Source organism: Lissotriton vulgaris, chromosome 9, assembly GCF_964263255.1.
Source record: "Lissotriton vulgaris chromosome 9, aLisVul1.2, whole genome shotgun sequence".
NCBI lineage: Eukaryota > Metazoa > Chordata > Amphibia > Caudata > Salamandridae > Lissotriton > Lissotriton vulgaris.
In genome coordinates this window covers 540574586-540588490 of record NC_141697.1, presented here as the reverse complement: position 1 = coordinate 540588490, position 13905 = coordinate 540574586, and the positions used below count along the sequence as shown (strand labels likewise).

Sequence of the window (13905 nt, the reverse complement as noted above, 5' to 3'; positions counted from 1 at the left end):
AAGATAGTCATTGATTTCTGCAACGTAATATTTAGAACCGAGAGCTAACACATCAGAGGGCGTTGGTGGTATAGTGGTGAGCATAGCTGCTTCCCAAGCAGTTGACCCGGGTTCGATTCCCAGCCAACGCACTGAAAATACTTATATATTCTGCAAGCAGGATATATTGTAATGCAACATGTCACAAAATGGAAATTTCACGAACAGATTAATCAGCCATATATAAAAAAATAAACAAATACGTGGGCAAACATCTCAATCGCACCTTCTGCTACATACATTGTCCTAATATATGATAAGTTTCATAAAGCAGAGTCACAACACACATGTGCTGGTAATAAATTTGTTACAGTGGGCAAACAATGGAAGGGCTGAGGCCCGACCAGACATTGTAACTCCAGCATCTCTATGTTAAAAAGCATTTCTAGGCAATATCTAGCCTCTGAAAAAATATGCAAGATCCACCGATAAATCTGGCAAAAGTCCCTAACATTTTGTGCATACTTGTGCTCTCACCTGAATGTAGCGCCACCTTGTAGCTGTCGAAGGAAACTGCTGCTCACAAAATGTTTTATCAGAAGGCAAGTTGAGAGGAATCCAAGAGTCAGATGTCCATGGAAAGAACCACTCACTGAAGCAGGAATGTTGGAGGCTTCATATTCGCATAGTTTCCTGTCCAACGTCCACTCACGTCCCGAACGCTCCCAAACGCTCAAAAGCCTCACACCAGGCAAGCCCTCACCGGGTATATCTCTGGCTCCAAGGTAAAGCCAAATCCTGAGCATGCTAGTGCTAGGATCACAGAGCGAGAGAGAGATGGTTCAAGAGCTACTGTCTTGATAAAGGCCTGAAACGGCTAGTGCCTAAGAGTGTCTGACTTTCAGTTATTACTGATTGTGAGAGGGGAAGATGAAGTTTTTCTGCACCCAGCATGCCTTGGGATATACTTATGCAAATGAGGTGAGAGCCAGACCAATCCCATGCTACTCTGCCTAATGCTCCTTATCTGCATAAAAAGAACACTTTCACAACGGAGCAGAGTGGCGCAGCGGAAGCGTGCTGGGCCCATAACCCAGAGGTCGATGGATCGAAACCATCCTCTGCTAATTTTGCTTGATTTTACTTCCAAGGACCAAGCTGTCATTTCCACGCTACCAGCAAGGAAAAGCGCAAGCTTGTGCCAGCTATGTGAGAAAAGACTTCTCAACTATCTGTGTCTGCTGAAATACAAGAGAGGGATCGTCAAAAGCTCCACACTGTACTTTGAAAGTAAAGGCACACAATAATAAGCATGAATGACTGGTGGGACCTTCAAACACTTTTATGTGGAGGCTTTGAATTTCATTCTTCCCTTTTTTGTTCTGCTCTTATCTATCTCCTGGGCATTTCATGGAATGTTCTCTATTTCTCTTCCCTGCTTTGCTTCCCATGCTGCCTCTATGTGTTCATATCTATTATTTGTATTGCTGCTTTCCATTCTTCTCTTCTGCACAGCTTTGTCCTTGGTTTCAATCCCAGTTCCTTACCCTCTACAAAAACTTTCTATTGCTTTTCATGTTGGTATCTAAACCAAATGCACCATTGAAGCTGGTGCATGATAGTCATTGAACTCAGGGTCCTAATGTTTAGAACCGAGAGCGCAAAGATCAGAGGGCGTTGGTGGTATAGTGGTGAGCATAGCTGCCTTCCAAGCAGTTGACCCGGGTTCGATTCCCGGCCAACGCAGTACAAATACTTATATATTCTGCAAGCAGGATATATTTTAAAGCAACATTTCACAAAATGGTAATATAATTAAGAGGTTAATCAGCCATTATATAAAAAATAAACAAATATGTAGGCAAGCATTTCGATCGCCCCTTCTGCTATATTCATTGTCCTAATATATGATAAGTTTCATAAAGCAGAGTCACCACTCACATGTACTGGTAAAAAAATATGTTACAGTGGGCAGACAATGAAAGGGCTGAGGCCCGACCAGACATTTTAACTCCAGCATCTCTATGTTAAAAAGCATTTCCTAGGCAATATTTAGCCTCTGAAAAAAATATGCAAGATCCAGCAATAAATCTGGCAAAAGTCCCCAACATTTTGTGCATACTTGTGCCCTCACCTGAATGTAGCACCACCTTGTAGCCGTCGGAGGTAACTGCAGCTCACAAAATGTTTCATCAGAGGGCAAGTTTAGAGGAATCCAAAAGGCAGATGTCCATGGAAAGAGCCTCCGACTGCAGCAGGAAGTTTGGATGCTTCAAATTTGCATAGCTTCCAGTCCAACGTCCTCTCATGTACCGAACGCTCCCAAACGCTCTAAAGCCTTATACCGGCAAGCCCTCACCGGGTAGATCTCTGGCTCCCAGGTAAAGCCAAATACTGAGCATGCAAGCACTAGGATCACAGAGAGAGAGAGAGACAGAGAGCGTCGGAGAGCTGTTGTCTTGTTAAAGGCCTGAAACGGCTAGTGAATAAGAGGGTCTGGACTTTCAGTTGTGACTGATTGTGAGAGGGGAAGATAAAGATTTTCTGCACCCAGCATGCCTTGCGATATACTTAGGCAAATGAGGTGAGAGCCCGACCAATCCCACGTCACTTCTCTGAATGCCTCCTCATCTGCATAAACAGAACACTTTCACAAAGGAGCAGAGTGGCGCAGCGGAAGCGTGCTGGGCCCATAACCCAGAGGTCGATGGATCGAAACCATCCTCTGCTAATTTTGCTTGATTTTCCTTCCAAGGACCAAGCTGTCATTTCCACATAGCCAGAAAGGAAAAGTGCAAGCTTGTACCAGCTATGTGAGAAAAGACTTCTCAACTATTCGTGTCTGTGTAATACAAGAGTGATCGTGAAAGGTACAACCCTGTACTTTGAAAGTAAAGACACACAATTATAACCATAAATGACTGGTGGGAGCTTCACACAACTTTCTGGGCATGCTTTGAATTTCATTCTTCCCTTTTTGTTCTGCTCTTATCTATCTCCTGGGCATTTCATGGAATGTTCTCTTTCTCTTCCCTGCTTTGCTTCCCATGCTGCCTATATATGCTCATTTCTACTATTTGTACTGTTGCTTTTCATTTCTTCTCTTCTGCACAACTTTGTCCTTGGTTTCAATCCCCAGTTCCTTACCCTCTGCAAAAAACGTTCTACTGCTTCTCATGTTGGTATCTAAACCAAATGCACCATTGAAGCTGGTGCAAGATAGTCATTGATTTCTGCAACGTAATATTTAGAACCGAGAGCTAACACATCAGAGGGCGTTGGTGATATAGTGGTGAGCATAGCTGCTTCCCAAGCAGTTGACCCGGGTTCGATTCCCGGCCAACGCACTGAAAATACTTATATATTCTGCAAGCAGGATATATTGTAATGCAACATGTCACAAAATGGAAATTTCACGAACAGATTAATCAGCCATATATAAAAAAATAAACAAATACGTGGGCAAACATCTCAATTGCACCTTCTGCTACATACATTGTCCTAATATATGATAAGTTTCATAAAGCAGAGTCACAACACACATGTGCTGGTAATAAATTTGTTACAGTGGGCAAACAATGGAAGGGCTGAGGCCCGACCAGACATTGTAACTCCAGCATCTCTATGTTAAAAAGCATTTCTAGGCAATATCTAGCCTCTGAAAAAAATATGCAAGATCCACCGATAAATCTGGCAAAAGTCCCTAACATTTTGTGCATACTTGTGCTCTCACCTGAATGTAGCGCCACCTTGTAGCTGTCGAAGGAAACTGCTGCTCACAAAATGTTTTATCAGAAGGCAAGTTGAGAGGAATCCAAGAGTCAGATGTCCATGGAAAGAACCACTCACTGAAGCAGGAATGTTGGAGGCTTCATATTCGCATAGTTTCCTGTCCAACGTCCACGACGCTCCCAAACGCTCAAAAGCCTCACACCGGGCAAGCCCTCACCGGGTATATCTCTGGCTCCAAGGTAAAGCCAAATCCTGAGCATGCTAGTGCTAGGATCACAGAGCGAGAGAGAGATGGTTCAAGAGCTACTGTCTTGATAAAGGCCTGAAACGGCTAGTGCCTAAGAGTGTCTGACTTTCAGTTATGACTGATTGTGAGAGGGGAAGATGAAGTTTTTCTGCACCCAGCATGCCTTGGGATATACTTATGCAAATGAGGTGAGAGCCAGACCAATCCCATGCTACTCTGCCTAATGCTCCTTATCTGCATAAAAAGAACACTTTCACAACGGAGCAGAGTGGCGCAGCGGAAGCGTGCTGGGCCCATAACCCAGAGGTCGATGGATCGAAACCATCCTCTGCTAATTTTGCTTGATTTTACTTCCAAGGACCAAGCTGTCATTTCCACGCTACCAGCAAGGAAAAGCGCAAGCTTGTGCCAGCTATGTGAGAAAAGACTTCTCAACTATCTGTGTCTGCTGAAATACAAGAGAGGGATCGTCAAAAGCTCCACACTGTACTTTGAAAGTAAAGGCACACAATAATAAGCATGAATGACTGGTGGGACCTTCAAACACTTTTATGTGGAGGCTTTGAATTTCATTCTTCCCTTTTTTGTTCTGCTCTTATCTATCTCCTGGGCATTTCATGGAATGTTCTCTATTTCTCTTCCCTGCTTTGCTTCCCATGCTGCCTCTATGTGTTCATATCTATTATTTGTATTGCTGCTTTCCATTCTTCTCTTCTGCACAGCTTTGTCCTTGGTTTCAATCCCAGTTCCTTACCCTCTACAAAAACTTTCTATTGCTTTTCATGTTGGTATCTAAACCAAATGCACCATTGAAGCTGGTGCATGATAGTCATTGAACTCAGGGTCCTAATGTTTAGAACCGAGAGCACAAAGATCAGAGGGCGTTGGTGGTATAGTGGTGAGCATAGCTGCCTTCCAAGCAGTTGACCCGGGTTCGATTCCCGGCCAACGCAGTACAAATACTTATATATTCTGCAAGCAGGATATATTTTAAAGCAACATTTCACAAAATGGTAATATAATTAAGAGGTTAATCAGCCATTATATAAAAAATAAACAAATATGTAGGCAAGCATTTCGATCGCCCCTTCTGCTATATTCATTGTCCTAATATATGATAAGTTTCATAAAGCAGAGTCACCACTCACATGTACTGGTAAAAAAATATGTTACAGTGGGCAGACAATGAAAGGGCTGAGGCCCGACCAGACATTTTAACTCCAGCATCTCTATGTTAAAAAGCATTTCCTAGGCAATATTTAGCCTCTGAAAAAAATATGCAAGGTCCAGCAATAAATCTGGCAAAAGTCCCCAACATTTTGTGCATACTTGTGCCCTCACCTGAATGTAGCACCACCTTGTAGCCGTCGGAGGTAACTGCAGCTCACAAAATGTTTCATCAGAGGGCAAGTTTAGAGGAATCCAAAAGGCAGATGTCCATGGAAAGAGCCTCCGACTGCAGCAGGAAGTTTGGATGCTTCAAATTTGCATAGCTTCCAGTCCAACGTCCTCTCATGTACCGAACGCTCCCAAACGCTCTAAAGCCTTATACCGGCAAGCCCTCACCGGGTAGATCTCTGGCTCCCAGGAAAAGCCAAATACTGAGCATGCAAGCACTAGGATCACAGAGAGAGAGAGAGACAGAGAGCGTCAGAGAGCTGTTGTCTTGTTAAAGGCCTGAAACGGCTAGTGCCTAAGAGGGTCTGGACTTTCAGTTGTGACTGATTGTGAGAGGGGAAGATAAAGATTTTCTGCACCCAGCATGCCTTGCGATATACTTAGGCAAATGAGGTGAGAGCCCGACCAATCCCACGTCACTTCTCTGAATGCCTCCTCATCTGCATAAAGAGAACACTTTCACAAAGGAGCAGAGTGGCGCAGCGGAAGCGTGCTGGGCCCATAACCCAGAGGTCGATGGATCGAAACCATCCTCTGCTAATTTTGCTTGATTTTCCTTCCAAGGACCAAGCTGTCATTTCCACATAGCCAGAAAGGAAAAGTGCAAGCTTGTGCCAGCTATGTGAGAAAAGACTTCTCAACTATTCGTGTCTGTGTAATACAAGAGTGATCGTGAAAGGTACAACCCTGTACTTTGAAAGTAAAGACACACAATTATAACCATAAATGACTGACTGGTGGGAGCTTCACACAACTTTCTGGGCATGCTTTGAATTTCATTCTTCCCTTTTTGTTCTGCTCTTATCTATCTCCTGGGCATTTCATGGAATGTTCTCTTTCTCTTCCCTGCTTTGCTTCCCATGCTGCCTATATATGCTCATTTCTACTATTTGTACTGTTGCTTTTCATTTCTTCTCTTCTGCACAACTTTGTCCTTGGTTTCAATCCCCAGTTCCTTACCCTCTGCAAAAAACGTTCTACTGCTTCTCATGTTGGTATCTAAACCAAATGCACCATTGAAGCTGGTGCAAGATAGTCATTGATTTCTGCAACGTAATATTTAGAACCGTGAGCTAACACATCAGAGGGCGTTGGTGGTATAGTGGTGAGCATAGCTGCTTCCCAAGCAGTTGACCCAGGTTCGATTCCCGGCCAACGCACTGAAAATACTTATATATTCTGCAAGCAGGATATATTGTAATGCAACATGTCACAAAATGGAAATTTCACGAACAGATTAATCAGCCATATATAAAAAAATAAACAAATACGTGGGCAAACATCTCAATCGCACCTTCTGCTACATACATTGTCCTAATATATGATAAGTTTCATAAAGCAGAGTCACAACACACATGTGCTGGTAATAAATTTGTTACAGTGGGCAAACAATGGAAGGGCTGAGGCCCGACCAGACATTGTAACTCCAGCATCTCTATGTTAAAAAGCATTTCTAGGCAATATCTAGCCTCTGAAAAAATATGCAAGATCCACCGATAAATCTGGCAAAAGTCCCTAACATTTTGTGCATACTTGTGCTCTCACCTGAATGTAGCGCCACCTTGTAGCTGTCGAAGGAAACTGCTGCTCACAAAATGTTTTATCAGAAGGCAAGTTGAGAGGAATCCAAGAGTCAGATGTCCATGGAAAGAACCACTCACTGAAGCAGGAATGTTGGAGGCTTCATATTCGCATAGTTTCCTGTCCAACGTCCACTCACGTCCCGAACGCTCCCAAACGCTCAAAAGCCTCACACCGGGCAAGCCCTCACCGGGTATATCTCTGGCTCCAAGGTAAAGCCAAATCCTGAGCATGCTAGTGCTAGGATCACAGAGCGAGAGAGAGATGGTTCAAGAGCTACTGTCTTGATAAAGGCCTGAAACGGCTAGTGCCTAAGAGTGTCTGACTTTCAGTTATGACTGATTGTGAGAGGGGAAGATGAAGTTTTTCTGCACCCAGCATGCCTTGGGATATACTTATGCAAATGAGGTGAGAGCCAGACCAATCCCATGCTACTCTGCCTAATGCTCCTTATCTGCATAAAAAGAACACTTTCACAACGGAGCAGAGTGGCGCAGCGGAAGCGTGCTGGGCCCATAACCCAGAGGTCGATGGATCGAAACCATCCTCTGCTAATTTTGCTTGATTTTACTTCCAAGGACCAAGCTGTCATTTCCACGCTACCAGCAAGGAAAAGCGCAAGCTTGTGCCAGCTATGTGAGAAAAGACTTCTCAACTATCTGTGTCTGCTGAAATACAAGAGAGGGATCGTCAAAAGCTCCACACTGTACTTTGAAAGTAAAGGCACACAATAATAAGCATGAATGACTGGTGGGACCTTCAAACACTTTTATGTGGAGGCTTTGAATTTCATTCTTCCCTTTTTTGTTCTGCTCTTATCTATCTCCTGGGCATTTCATGGAATGTTCTCTATTTCTCTTCCCTGCTTTGCTTCCCATGCTGCCTCTATGTGTTCATATCTATTATTTGTATTGCTGCTTTCCATTCTTCTCTTCTGCACAGCTTTGTCCTTGGTTTCAATCCCAGTTCCTTACCCTCTACAAAAACTTTCTATTGCTTTTCATGTTGGTATCTAAACCAAATGCACCATTGAAGCTGGTGCATGATAGTCATTGAACTCAGGGTCCTAATGTTTAGAACCGAGAGCACAAAGATCAGAGGGCGTTGGTGGTATAGTGGTGAGCATAGCTGCCTTCCAAGCAGTTGACCCGGGTTCGATTCCCGGCCAACGCAGTACAAATACTTATATATTCTGCAAGCAGGATATATTTTAAAGCAACATTTCACAAAATGGTAATATAATTAAGAGGTTAATCAGCCATTATATAAAAAATAAACAAATATGTAGGCAAGCATTTCGATCGCCCCTTCTGCTATATTCATTGTCCTAATATATGATAAGTTTCATAAAGCAGAGTCACCACTCACATGTACTGGTAAAAAAATATGTTACAGTGGGCAGACAATGAAAGGGCTGAGGCCCGACCAGACATTTTAACTCCAGCATCTCTATGTTAAAAAGCATTTCCTAGGCAATATTTAGCCTCTGAAAAAAATATGCAAGGTCCAGCAATAAATCTGGCAAAAGTCCCCAACATTTTGTGCATACTTGTGCCCTCACCTGAATGTAGCACCACCTTGTAGCCGTCGGAGGTAACTGCAGCTCACAAAATGTTTCATCAGAGGGCAAGTTTAGAGGAATCCAAAAGGCAGATGTCCATGGAAAGAGCCTCCGACTGCAGCAGGAAGTTTGGATGCTTCAAATTTGCATAGCTTCCAGTCCAACGTCCTCTCATGTACCGAACGCTCCCAAACGCTCTAAAGCCTTATACCGGCAAGCCCTCACCGGGTAGATCTCTGGCTCCCAGGAAAAGCCAAATACTGAGCATGCAAGCACTAGGATCACAGAGAGAGAGAGAGAGACAGAGAGCGTCAGAGAGCTGTTGTCTTGTTAAAGGCCTGAAACGGCTAGTGCCTAAGAGGGTCTGGACTTTCAGTTGTGACTGATTGTGAGAGGGGAAGATAAAGATTTTCTGCACCCAGCATGCCTTGCGATATACTTAGGCAAATGAGGTGAGAGCCCGACCAATCCCACGTCACTTCTCTGAATGCCTCCTCATCTGCATAAAGAGAACACTTTCACAAAGGAGCAGAGTGGCGCAGCGGAAGCGTGCTGGGCCCATAACCCAGAGGTCGATGGATCGAAACCATCCTCTGCTAATTTTGCTTGATTTTCCTTCCAAGGACCAAGCTGTCATTTCCACATAGCCAGAAAGGAAAAGTGCAAGCTTGTGCCAGCTATGTGAGAAAAGACTTCTCAACTATTCGTGTCTGTGTAATACAAGAGTGATCGTGAAAGGTACAACCCTGTACTTTGAAAGTAAAGACACACAATTATAACCATAAATGACTGACTGGTGGGAGCTTCACACAACTTTCTGGGCATGCTTTGAATTTCATTCTTCCCTTTTTGTTCTGCTCTTATCTATCTCCTGGGCATTTCATGGAATGTTCTCTTTCTCTTCCCTGCTTTGCTTCCCATGCTGCCTATATATGCTCATTTCTACTATTTGTACTGTTGCTTTTCATTTCTTCTCTTCTGCACAACTTTGTCCTTGGTTTCAATCCCCAGTTCCTTACCCTCTGCAAAAAACGTTCTACTGCTTCTCATGTTGGTATCTAAACCAAATGCACCATTGAAGCTGGTGCAAGATAGTCATTGATTTCTGCAACGTAATATTTAGAACCGAGAGCTAACACATCAGAGGGCGTTGGTGGTATAGTGGTGAGCATAGCTGCTTCCCAAGCAGTTGACCCGGGTTCGATTCCCAGCCAACGCACTGAAAATACTTATATATTCTGCAAGCAGGATATATTGTAATGCAACATGTCACAAAATGGAAATTTCACGAACAGATTAATCAGCCATATATAAAAAAATAAACAAATACGTGGGCAAACATCTCAATCGCACCTTCTGCTACATACATTGTCCTAATATATGATAAGTTTCATAAAGCAGAGTCACAACACACATGTGCTGGTAATAAATTTGTTACAGTGGGCAAACAATGGAAGGGCTGAGGCCCGACCAGACATTGTAACTCCAGCATCTCTATGTTAAAAAGCATTTCTAGGCAATATCTAGCCTCTGAAAAAATATGCAAGATCCACCGATAAATCTGGCAAAAGTCCCTAACATTTTGTGCATACTTGTGCTCTCACCTGAATGTAGCGCCACCTTGTAGCTGTCGAAGGAAACTGCTGCTCACAAAATGTTTTATCAGAAGGCAAGTTGAGAGGAATCCAAGAGTCAGATGTCCATGGAAAGGACCACTCACTGAAGCAGGAATGTTGGAGGCTTCATATTCGCATAGTTTCCTGTCCAACGTCCACAACGCTCCCAAACGCTCAAAAGCCTCACACCGGGCAAGCCCTCACCGGGTATATCTCTGGCTCCAAGGTAAAGCCAAATCCTGAGCATGCTAGTGCTAGGATCACAGAGCGAGAGAGAGATGGTTCAAGAGCTACTGTCTTGATAAAGGCCTGAAACGGCTAGTGCCTAAGAGTGTCTGACTTTCAGTTATGACTGATTGTGAGAGGGGAAGATGAAGTTTTTCTGCACCCAGCATGCCTTGGGATATACTTATGCAAATGAGGTGAGAGCCAGACCAATCCCATGCTACTCTGCCTAATGCTCCTTATCTGCATAAAAAGAACACTTTCACAACGGAGCAGAGTGGCGCAGCGGAAGCGTGCTGGGCCCATAACCCAGAGGTCGATGGATCGAAACCATCCTCTGCTAATTTTGCTTGATTTTACTTCCAAGGACCAAGCTGTCATTTCCACGCTACCAGCAAGGAAAAGCGCAAGCTTGTGCCAGCTATGTGAGAAAAGACTTCTCAACTATCTGTGTCTGCTGAAATACAAGAGAGGGATCGTCAAAAGCTCCACACTGTACTTTGAAAGTAAAGGCACACAATAATAAGCATGAATGACTGGTGGGACCTTCAAACACTTTTATGTGGAGGCTTTGAATTTCATTCTTCCCTTTTTTGTTCTGCTCTTATCTATCTCCTGGGCATTTCATGGAATGTTCTCTATTTCTCTTCCCTGCTTTGCTTCCCATGCTGCCTCTATGTGTTCATATCTATTATTTGTATTGCTGCTTTCCATTCTTCTCTTCTGCACAGCTTTGTCCTTGGTTTCAATCCCAGTTCCTTACCCTCTACAAAAACTTTCTATTGCTTTTCATGTTGGTATCTAAACCAAATGCACCATTGAAGCTGGTGCATGATAGTCATTGAACTCAGGGTCCTAATGTTTAGAACCGAGAGCACAAAGATCAGAGGGCGTTGGTGGTATAGTGGTGAGCATAGCTGCCTTCCAAGCAGTTGACCCGGGTTCGATTCCCGGCCAACGCAGTACAAATACTTATATATTCTGCAAGCAGGATATATTTTAAAGCAACATTTCACAAAATGGTAATATAATTAAGAGGTTAATCAGCCATTATATAAAAAATAAACAAATATGTAGGCAAGCATTTCGATCGCCCCTTCTGCTATATTCATTGTCCTAATATATGATAAGTTTCATAAAGCAGAGTCACCACTCACATGTACTGGTAAAAAAATATGTTACAGTGGGCAGACAATGAAAGGGCTGAGGCCCGACCAGACATTTTAACTCCAGCATCTCTATGTTAAAAAGCATTTCCTAGGCAATATTTAGCCTCTGAAAAAAATATGCAAGATCCAGCAATAAATCTGGCAAAAGTCCCCAACATTTTGTGCATACTTGTGCCCTCACCTGAATGTAGCACCACCTTGTAGCCGTCGGAGGTAACTGCAGCTCACAAAATGTTTCATCAGAGGGCAAGTTTAGAGGAATCCAAAAGGCAGATGTCCATGGAAAGAGCCTCCGACTGCAGCAGGAAGTTTGGATGCTTCAAATTTGCATAGCTTCCAGTCCAACGTCCTCTCATGTACCGAACGCTCCCAAACGCTCTAAAGCCTTATACCGGCAAGCCCTCACCGGGTAGATCTCTGGCTCCCAGGTAAAGCCAAATACTGAGCATGCAAGCACTAGGATCACAGAGAGAGAGAGAGACAGAGAGCGTCGGAGAGCTGTTGTCTTGTTAAAGGCCTGAAACGGCTAGTGAATAAGAGGGTCTGGACTTTCAGTTGTGACTGATTGTGAGAGGGGAAGATAAAGATTTTCTGCACCCAGCATGCCTTGCGATATACTTAGGCAAATGAGGTGAGAGCCCGACCAATCCCACGTCACTTCTCTGAATGCCTCCTCATCTGCATAAACAGAACACTTTCACAAAGGAGCAGAGTGGCGCAGCGGAAGCGTGCTGGGCCCATAACCCAGAGGTCGATGGATCGAAACCATCCTCTGCTAATTTTGCTTGATTTTCCTTCCAAGGACCAAGCTGTCATTTCCACATAGCCAGAAAGGAAAAGTGCAAGCTTGTACCAGCTATGTGAGAAAAGACTTCTCAACTATTCGTGTCTGTGTAATACAAGAGTGATCGTGAAAGGTACAACCCTGTACTTTGAAAGTAAAGACACACAATTATAACCATAAATGACTGGTGGGAGCTTCACACAACTTTCTGGGCATGCTTTGAATTTCATTCTTCCCTTTTTGTTCTGCTCTTATCTATCTCCTGGGCATTTCATGGAATGTTCTCTTTCTCTTCCCTGCTTTGCTTCCCATGCTGCCTATATATGCTCATTTCTACTATTTGTACTGTTGCTTTTCATTTCTTCTCTTCTGCACAACTTTGTCCTTGGTTTCAATCCCCAGTTCCTTACCCTCTGCAAAAAACGTTCTACTGCTTCTCATGTTGGTATCTAAACCAAATGCACCATTGAAGCTGGTGCAAGATAGTCATTGATTTCTGCAACGTAATATTTAGAACCGAGAGCTAACACATCAGAGGGCGTTGGTGGTATAGTGGTGAGCATAGCTGCTTCCCAAGCAGTTGACCCGGGTTCGATTCCCGGCCAACGCACTGAAAATACTTATATATTCTGCAAGCAGGATATATTGTAATGCAACATGTCACAAAATGGAAATTTCACGAACAGATTAATCAGCCATATATAAAAAAATAAACAAATACGTGGGCAAACATCTCAATCGCACCTTCTGCTACATACATTGTCCTAATATATGATAAGTTTCATAAAGCAGAGTCACAACACACATGTGCTGGTAATAAATTTGTTACAGTGGGCAAACAATGGAAGGGCTGAGGCCCGACCAGACATTGTAACTCCAGCATCTCTATGTTAAAAAGCATTTCTAGGCAATATCTAGCCTCTGAAAAAAATATGCAAGATCCACCGATAAATCTGGCAAAAGTCCCTAACATTTTGTGCATACTTGTGCTCTCACCTGAATGTAGCGCCACCTTGTAGCTGTCGAAGGAAACTGCTGCTCACAAAATGTTTTATCAGAAGGCAAGTTGAGAGGAATCCAAGAGTCAGATGTCCATGGAAAGAACCACTCACTGAAGCAGGAATGTTGGAGGCTTCATATTCGCATAGTTTCCTGTCCAACGTCCACAACGCTCCCAAACGCTCAAAAGCCTCACACCGGGCAAGCCCTCACCGGGTATATCTCTGGCTCCAAGGTAAAGCCAAATCCTGAGCATGCTAGTGCTAGGATCACAGAGCGAGAGAGAGATGGTTCAAGAGCTACTGTCTTGATAAAGGCCTGAAACGGCTAGTGCCTAAGAGTGTCTGACTTTCAGTTATGACTGATTGTGAGAGGGGAAGATGAAGTTTTTCTGCACTCAGCATGCCTTGGGATATACTTATGCAAATGAGGTGAGAGCCAGACCAATCCCATGCTACTCTGCCTAATGCTCCTTATCTGCATAAAAAGAACACTTTCACAACGGAGCAGAGTGGCGCAGCGGAAGCGTGCTGGGCCCATAACCCAGAGGTCGATGGAGCGAAACCATCCTCTGCTAATTTTGCTTGATTTTACTTCCAAGGACCAAGCTGTCA

The 13905-nt window shown here is 43.7% G+C and overlaps 6 non-coding genes across 6 annotated transcripts; all 6 read left to right on the top strand.

The window, feature by feature from the left end:
• The first annotated feature begins 1653 nt into the window (after positions 1-1653).
• On the top strand, positions 1654-1725 carry TRNAG-UCC (transfer RNA glycine (anticodon UCC)). The gene has a single exon. It is a non-coding gene; the product is annotated as a tRNA-Gly (tRNA).
• Positions 1726-3254: 1529 nt separating this feature from the next.
• TRNAG-CCC (transfer RNA glycine (anticodon CCC)) lies at positions 3255-3326 on the top strand. Its single transcript has one exon. It is a non-coding gene; the product is annotated as a tRNA-Gly (tRNA).
• Positions 3327-4839: 1513 nt separating this feature from the next.
• Positions 4840-4911, top strand: TRNAG-UCC (transfer RNA glycine (anticodon UCC)). Its single transcript has one exon. It is a non-coding gene; the product is annotated as a tRNA-Gly (tRNA).
• Positions 4912-8038: 3127 nt separating this feature from the next.
• On the top strand, positions 8039-8110 carry TRNAG-UCC (transfer RNA glycine (anticodon UCC)). The gene has a single exon. It is a non-coding gene; the product is annotated as a tRNA-Gly (tRNA).
• A 3119-nt stretch (positions 8111-11229) lies between these two features.
• On the top strand, positions 11230-11301 carry TRNAG-UCC (transfer RNA glycine (anticodon UCC)). The gene has a single exon. It is a non-coding gene; the product is annotated as a tRNA-Gly (tRNA).
• A 1529-nt stretch (positions 11302-12830) lies between these two features.
• On the top strand, positions 12831-12902 carry TRNAG-CCC (transfer RNA glycine (anticodon CCC)). The gene has a single exon. It is a non-coding gene; the product is annotated as a tRNA-Gly (tRNA).
• Positions 12903-13905: the final 1003 nt, after the last annotated feature.